This window comes from Coregonus clupeaformis, unplaced genomic scaffold (assembly GCF_020615455.1).
Source record: "Coregonus clupeaformis isolate EN_2021a unplaced genomic scaffold, ASM2061545v1 scaf1282, whole genome shotgun sequence".
Lineage (NCBI taxonomy): Eukaryota > Metazoa > Chordata > Actinopteri > Salmoniformes > Salmonidae > Coregonus > Coregonus clupeaformis.
The window spans coordinates 36,824-44,561 of record NW_025534736.1 but is presented as its reverse complement, the minus strand read 5'-3'; the positions used below and the strand labels follow the sequence as shown (position 1 = coordinate 44,561).

The following is a 7,738-nucleotide window of genomic DNA, read 5'->3' as shown; positions in this document are numbered from 1 at the left end:
GGGAGAGAGTGAGGTGAACAAAACTTATAATGGTTACTGTATCCACTGGTGAATTGGGAGAGAGTGAGGTGAACAAAACTTAAAATGTATATGATGGTTCGGATCACGGGAGGCCATATTTTTCCATATTCTGTTCCAGTTAAAGGGTTGTTCAGATTCAATTAGATCTGTGGACCATACTTTTGTTTATGGCTAGCTCAGAATATGAGCTTTCCAATAGTAGTTTATATTTTATTTATTTATTTATTAACTTTTATTTATTCAGGGTAGCCAAATTGAGACCAGGGTCTCATTCCTGATGGTGCCTTGAATACAAAATGATCTCCCAAACAGGAAGGAAAACGAATATTACAAGAAGAATAAAAGCAACCTCAACAACTTCAACAAATAAAACTACAATCAATCAAAACAACTGCAATCCGCCTCCCGAGTGGCGCAGCGGTCTAAGGCATTTTATCGCAGTGCTTGAGGCGTCACTACAGACCCGGATTCAATCCCGGGCTGTATCACAACCGGCCGTGATCGGGAGTCCCATAGGGCGGCGCACAATTGGCCCAGCGTCGTCCGGGTTAGGGGAGGGTTTACTTGGCTCATCATGCTCTATCGACTCCTTGTGGCGGGACGGGCGCCTGCAAGCTGACCTTGGTCATCAGTTGAACGGTGTTTCCTCCGACACGTTGGTGCGGCTGGCTTCCGGGTTATGCGGTGGGTGTTAAGAAGCGCGGTTTGGCGGGTCATGTTTCAGAGGACGCATGACTCGACCTTCGCCTCACGAGCCCGTTGGGGAGTTGCAGCGATGAGACAAGATTGAAATTGGGGAGAAAAAGGGAGTAAAAGGGAGTAAAAAAAAACTTAACTAAAAAAACAACTGCAATCCTCAATTAATTCATTCAACACCAGAGTCCTAACCTGCCCTAGAGGCACCAGGGAATCAAGATGCAAGGAATTGTTTTGGTTATTCCAACAATGGGGGGCACTAACACTAAAGTAGGATTTACCTAAATTGGTCGAGACCAGAGGAACCTCAGGAGCTAACTAATCTTACGAGCGGCTTTGATAGCTCATTCTTTCATACGTTAGCAACGAAGTTAGGTAAGTTGGAAGCTTGTGTAGTAGAGGTTTGTAAACAAAAAGGGAGTAATGAAGTGATCTATGGAACTTCAATGTGGACCAGCCGACCTTTTAATACAGGATGCAGTGGTGAGTATTAAAACTGTCACCTGTGATAAAGCGAAGGGCGCTATGGTAGACAGCATCCAAAGGTTTAAGAGTAGTAGCTGCTGCAATCTGGTAAATGGTGTCACCATAGTCAAGAACTGTCAGGAAAGTTGACTGTACAATCTGCTTCCTGCTATTTAGGGAGAGGCAAGATCTATTCTTAAAAAAGGAAGCCCACTTTAAATCTTAGCTTTTTAAGGAACTCATTCATATGTTTTTTAAACATGAAGTCTTTGCCAATTCAAATGCCCAGCTATTTATAGGCGGGAACCTGATCGATGGGAGAACCATCCAATGAATAAATATGTAGTTCATCTGAAACATTTTTGAGAGAATTAGAGAACAACATGTATTTATTCTTGCCCACATTAAGTCAAAGTTTTAAACCAACCAGGGCTTTCTGTAAGGTAACAAGGTCAGATTGCAACTCTAACAACGCCTGGTCAACAGTAGGAGCAATGACATACATAACAGTGATGTCTGCATACAGATGACTATTACAAGTTTTAACAGATAGACCAATATTATATATATTAATAGTAAAGAGAACAGGTCCCAGTACCAAGAAACTAGACTTGACACCATCAGAAATAACACATTGAGTCCTGTCTGACAGATAATTCTCAAACCACGTTCAAGAAGCCTTATTCAGGCCTATTTCAGTCAACCTTTGAATGAGTGTGATGGTCAATAGTGTCCAAGGCCTTGGAAATGCAGCACAATAATTTATCTGATCTAAGCAATTGAACACATCTAAAACAAGCGTAGCAGCTGAAACTTTGTTATGTCCAGGTCTAAAACCGGATCGGTGCACATTAAGAATAGAGTGAGAAGTTAAAAAAGTTCTTAGCTGACAGTTGGCCAGGGATTCTAAACTTTGGAAAGGCAAGATCATTTGCAAATTGGACGGTAGTTATCTAAGTCAGAAGGATCTCCTCCTTTATGTGTCACTTTCCAGACCTTCGGGATAAACAATTGTAAAGTTAAACTATATCAATGGTTCTGTGATAAGTGAAAGTAAGAAGGGATTATGTGAATCACCCTCTATGGATTTGTTTGACTTTTTTACAATCTTTAGCAAAGTACTTAGTACATCATAGACATCAAATGGTTGGAATGAAAATAAAGAATGTGAGTCTGTTAGTGGATCATTATCTACAAGGTGAGGTGACTAGAGGACTCTCTCCAGTAGAATGATATGCATTTACAGAGATTATCCTTTCAAATAATTGGCCAGCTGAAGCAAAATGGTTATTAAAAGTACCACAAATTAAATTGTTCTCTAGTATGGGACCAGAGGCTGTCAAAACCTGCTGGGACAACAAGGGGGTGGAGTTGTTTAAAATGTTTTACCACTTTCCAGAAGTTAGCATGTATAGCATGTATATTATAGAGATCAGTCCTTTCATCATTGGATAGTTCGGTAGTTGGGTTTCCCAAGGGACTTCATAGGCCAACATAGCTAACCTAAATTGTAAATATAAAAAAAAGGTTTGCCTGGTAATGTGTATGTATCTTTAAAATCTCTGAATGTCCTCAAACCATTACTGACCACATCGGTGTCGTATATGATGAATGGTGGCAATTATCGCTGTCAACAAAAGAGTCCGATCTATGCTGCATCGTGTTAGAGGCTTTTATTCATACCACGAGGTTACAGCATAAATTACAGACACGCGTTGTCCGGAGAACGCCTCCTCAAGATTGCTATGGCCGTTCTGCCGTCTCATCGTTTAACCCCTATTTATAAACACTGATGCCCCCTCTTCTGGCCAATCACCAGTCTCCCCTGTCTACAACCCACCTCCTGTCTGTGGTATGTGGTATTACACCTAAAACATTCCCTCTTGATACTACCATAAACAACATTCTATTTCTTCATGAAAAACATTTAACAAAGGCATAATCTTCAGATACTATATCGGCAAGGGTACGGCTTCCACATTTGGACCATTGGGGGGATGCAAATGACCGCCCTCCACATAGCAAGGCATAATATCCAACATCTGATCTGAGGCTTTTGACCATTATTTATTCTTAATCATTGTTGGGAAAAAATTTGATCCAGATCAGATGTTGGGTACTATATTTATTGAATAGTATATGAATCCTATTAATTAAAAGGGACAATTTGGGCGCAATAAATTAGCAAAATTTCTCAGAGATCAAATTATATTTATATTATATAACAAAATAATTAATCTTCATTTCTAAACAATCTGAGATGGTGGATGTGGAAATCTTATTCCTTCTTCTCTTTTGAGGAGGAACCTGATTTGAAATAGGTGCCCATGCATCCATAACCTTTCCAAGCGGCTGCTGCAGCCCCTGCTGCTAACGACAACGGAGAGCCGTACACGGCTCCCAACCCCAATGCAGCCGTACTGGCAAACGCTGACCACTTGCATTCAGTCAATTTCTCTTCTCTTCTTCTGCTTTCTTCCTCTTCCTGTCTCCTCTCTCTCTTTATCTCCTCCTCTTCCTGTCTCTTCCTCTCCTTTTCCTCGTTGATCTTCCTCTGGGCCTCCTGGTACATCTCATTGGTGTAGTGTTGTCCTCCATTCCTCTTCACCATCTCCTCTATCTTCTTCAGCAGCTCTGGGACCTGAGTGTTGTCTCTTCTCTTGTCATTGTTTAGGGAGTGATATCTGCCCCCACAGATATTGATGAGTTTCTGTAGCTCTTTGCTCTCAGCCAAAAACTCCTCCACTGATTTGCCCTTCAGTTGATCTCCATGTGTGAACAGCAAGATGGTGTACATTGAAGCTTCTTCTCCAAAGTTCTCCTGGATCCACTTCACAGTGTTCCTCTCCTCCTCTGTGAACCTCCCCAGTCAGATCACCAGCAGGAAGGCATGAGGTCCTGGGACTGACATATAGATGGCCTTTTCTATTTCACCTTTCATCTCTGCTTTAGACATTGTTGTGTCATAGAGTCCCGGGGTGTCGATGACATCAATCTTCCTCCCATCCACCATTCCACTCTGTTTTTCACTCTGTGCAGTCACAGACACTGGAGAAGCCTCCACGTTAAACAATACTCTCCCCAGGATGGTGTTTCCTGTTGCACTCTTCCCTGCTCCAGTCTTTCCCAGCAGAACTATCCTCAGGTCAGAGGGCTGGCCTGAAACTGTGGAAACAGACAAGAAATTCTTGATTTGATAGTGGGTGTCTTGATAAAAGGCTACTGAAAACTCTGTGTATTTCCATGCACATATGTATGTGTGTGTGTGTGTGTGTGTGTCTGTATGTGTGTCTGTGTCTTTCCTGGTTGAGGGTTGACAAGACATTAACTGCTTTTCTTCAAGTCAAATAATCAAATAACATTCAGCTCATACACCCATATATATCCCACAGTACATGCCACCAGGGGTCTCTTCACAGTCCCCAAGTCCATAAAAAAAAGATTAAACAACTTGTCATGGAATGGCGGGAACTGTGAAGGGACACAAACACAAACACACTCATATTTTTTTCTTTTCTTGTATTATTATTATCATTATTATTATATATATTTATGTATTTATTAGTGTGACTGTCCTGTTGTGTTATTTGTCATGTTTTTTGTTGACCCCAGGAAGAATATCTGCTGCCTCTGCAAAAGCTAATGGGATACAAACAAACAAGTGTGTAGTGTGTGTGTGTGTGAGTGTGAGTGTGTAGTGTGTGTGTGTGTGTGTGTGTGTGTGTGTGTGTGTGTGTGTGTGTGTGTGTGTGTGTGTGTGTGTGTGTGTGTGTGTGTGTACCTTGGCATTGACCAGTGAAGTCTTGCAGACAGAGTATCAACAGGAACAGAATCTTCAGAATCCTTCCTCTTCCTTGAGCCATTACTACTACTGCAGCCAATCAAAAGCATGGAAACAGATGATGACCTCGTTACAAAATACAAAGTCCACATTTCTTCAGTGACTCATCCGAGAGTGTTTGGCAGGGTTCCAACGTTTACAGATGAGGATGAACTAAATTATATATTTTTCTCAGCTATTTGACTTTCAAGCAATAAAACAATAAAACTATAAACTATAAAAAGAGTAATGATATATGGTATAACTGTCGATAAACAAAGTACATTCCCTAACAACGTAGCCTACATCAGGTGGACATAATGTACTCATATGCATATCAAATGACGATGTAAACATGGTTATTATTCTACCGTTGCCTGGCTGCTACGTGTCAAGACCAGATAAACCAGTTAGAGGTTGTGTTCCCATTAACATCACAGCTACTGTGTAAACAGACAGGAAAAGTTCAAACTATAATTAAGTGGAATCAGTAGAACTGAAACCAGCGCTTAATGTGTCGGAACACAAAGGGTGCGTTACTCTGCTCAGACGTTGCTGACGCCAGATCTTACAACGCCTGGATAGGTATTTTACATATCAGCTAACCACATCATGTGTTTTAGCAATCTGACAGAAACTTGCAGGTGTGTCCCTCACAGCAACAACCTTCTATAAGATGGTTGTTGACCCAAGATCGGCCCCCTTGAACAAGATACAGTATACTACACTAAAGTCTAACCATGTTTCTCCTTTCACTGTTCTACAATATTAAAACGTGTATAAATACAAACATACTGTACAGCATAATGTGGGCCATTGTTAACAGCTACATATTGTCCCATTTGCTAAATGCTTAATTACATTTTTGATGATAAGTGATGTAATCATATGATTATTTATGCATAAATGTTAACAGACCTAGTATCAATAAAATGTCTACTTTATATTGGTCTACAATTATTCAAATACTGTAGAGTAGATTGTTGTACAAAATTTAATTAGTAAGGTAGTTAAGTTTAATACTCACTTTTAGTGTGGTTGCACAGATCTGTTAATTGTTGTTCCATGTTGTCACTGAGAGAGCTGAAGCAGCGCCCAATGTGCTGCACCTTACATTCTGTTAAGTTTCATTTTCCCAGCAACTAGTCATTTCAAGCCAATGAGTGTTGCTAGGCAAACATTATTCTACTCAGGAGCAGGCAGAGTCTGAATTCTGATTGGGTGTCGCTGTTTAATCTTGGCTGCTTGCCAGAATCAGAAGCTAGGCCACGTTTATGGGTGAAATTAAATGTGTTGGACACGTAGACATCTCCTTCTGGTGGAAAAAAAAAAGGTTAAAAATGAAATAACAAATAAAACTGAATTTTCAAAACGGAGTGATGTAAACTTATTACGTGGAAAGTCGTTGTCCTGACTCTAAAGTATTGGGTTACGCTAACGTGCATGTAGCATTTCCCTTTCCTGAACTCATCTATTTTATCTGTATACTGTAACTGTACTCTTAAATTTTAATTGTACAGCCCGACGACGTCCGACGTCATGTGCGTCAACAACGTTCTGCGCTGTGGTGCGTCTCAAAATGTATTGAAAAAGATGGCTGCTCGATTCAAGCGAGGGAATTTCAAATATCATTAAGGATTTTCGTAGTAAGAAGAACAAACGTCTGGCGGAGAGTTTTGGAGTAAGGGGCTAACTAACTAACTGTTTTGACAACTACTGTATGTTCAAACAGGTTTTAGTGTGTGGCTGTAACTAAATAGTCCCGTTTGTTAGCTCCGGTATTGGCAACATCAAGCCGAATAGGAAGATTAGCAAACAGCTGAGCAAATATTAGCATTGGACAGTTCACGTTCGTATGTTGATTGAGTTTTAGTTATTAGTGAGTTCTATGGAGATATCGTGCAATTCAGTTTAGCTAACGTTAGTCTAAGTTATTTTAAACCGCTGCTTGACAAGTGCATGTTTTGACAGCATGTACAGTACGGCGACGGCTTGGTTTTAACGTTATACCAAGGGTGCAACAGCATCTAGTTGGTGCCATGTTGTTAACATAACCATCATCTCCTGCTGCAGCGTGGTGGTCATATGTTTATTGAGTGCACTGATCTGGGGAGTTATACATTATCAGCACATTATACGTTTTAATTCCTTGCTGTGTAAAAAGTATTCCGTTAAATCTGTGCGATTTGACTTCGTAAACCCACTAGCTAGTTTACTAAACTAAGTAACTTACATTGTGCTTGCTAAATAGATAATTGCAAAGCTTTGATACATAGCATGTGGGCTGGCTAGCATTAGCCATCAAGCGAAGGCCTGTTGATTAAGTCCATCGAGTGCTCTATTTTCTGATTTAGTTGCATTGACCACATTGTTTCATTGTTTCAGGAGTCGCTAGAGCACGTTGATCCATGGAAAGCCCCACCGGCCAAACCCTCCCGGACGCCGCTGGGCCAATTTTGCGCTGTCCTATGGGGCTCCCGGTCACGGCCGGTTGTGACACAGCCTGGGATCGAACCCCAGGCTGTAAATGGTGCCTCAGCACTGCGGTGCAGTGCTTTTGACCGCTGCGCCACCCAGTATTATTCGTCTTTCCTGAGACCAGTTTGCTTGTTGCGTCATAACAACAAAGGAGAATTATGGGGATAACTTACAGTGGTGATTAGGATTACTAAGATAATCAATGTACAAGGTTATGTGAATTGGGTTAGGTTAGAATAAGGGTTAGGGGAAGGGTTA

At 41.0% G+C, this 7,738-nt stretch overlaps 1 pseudogene; it reads right to left on the bottom strand.

The window, feature by feature from the left end:
* Positions 1-3,460: 3,460 nt before the first annotated feature.
* On the bottom strand, positions 3,461-6,156 carry LOC121553969 (annotated as a pseudogene).
* Between the last annotated feature and the right edge of the window lie 1,582 nt (positions 6,157-7,738).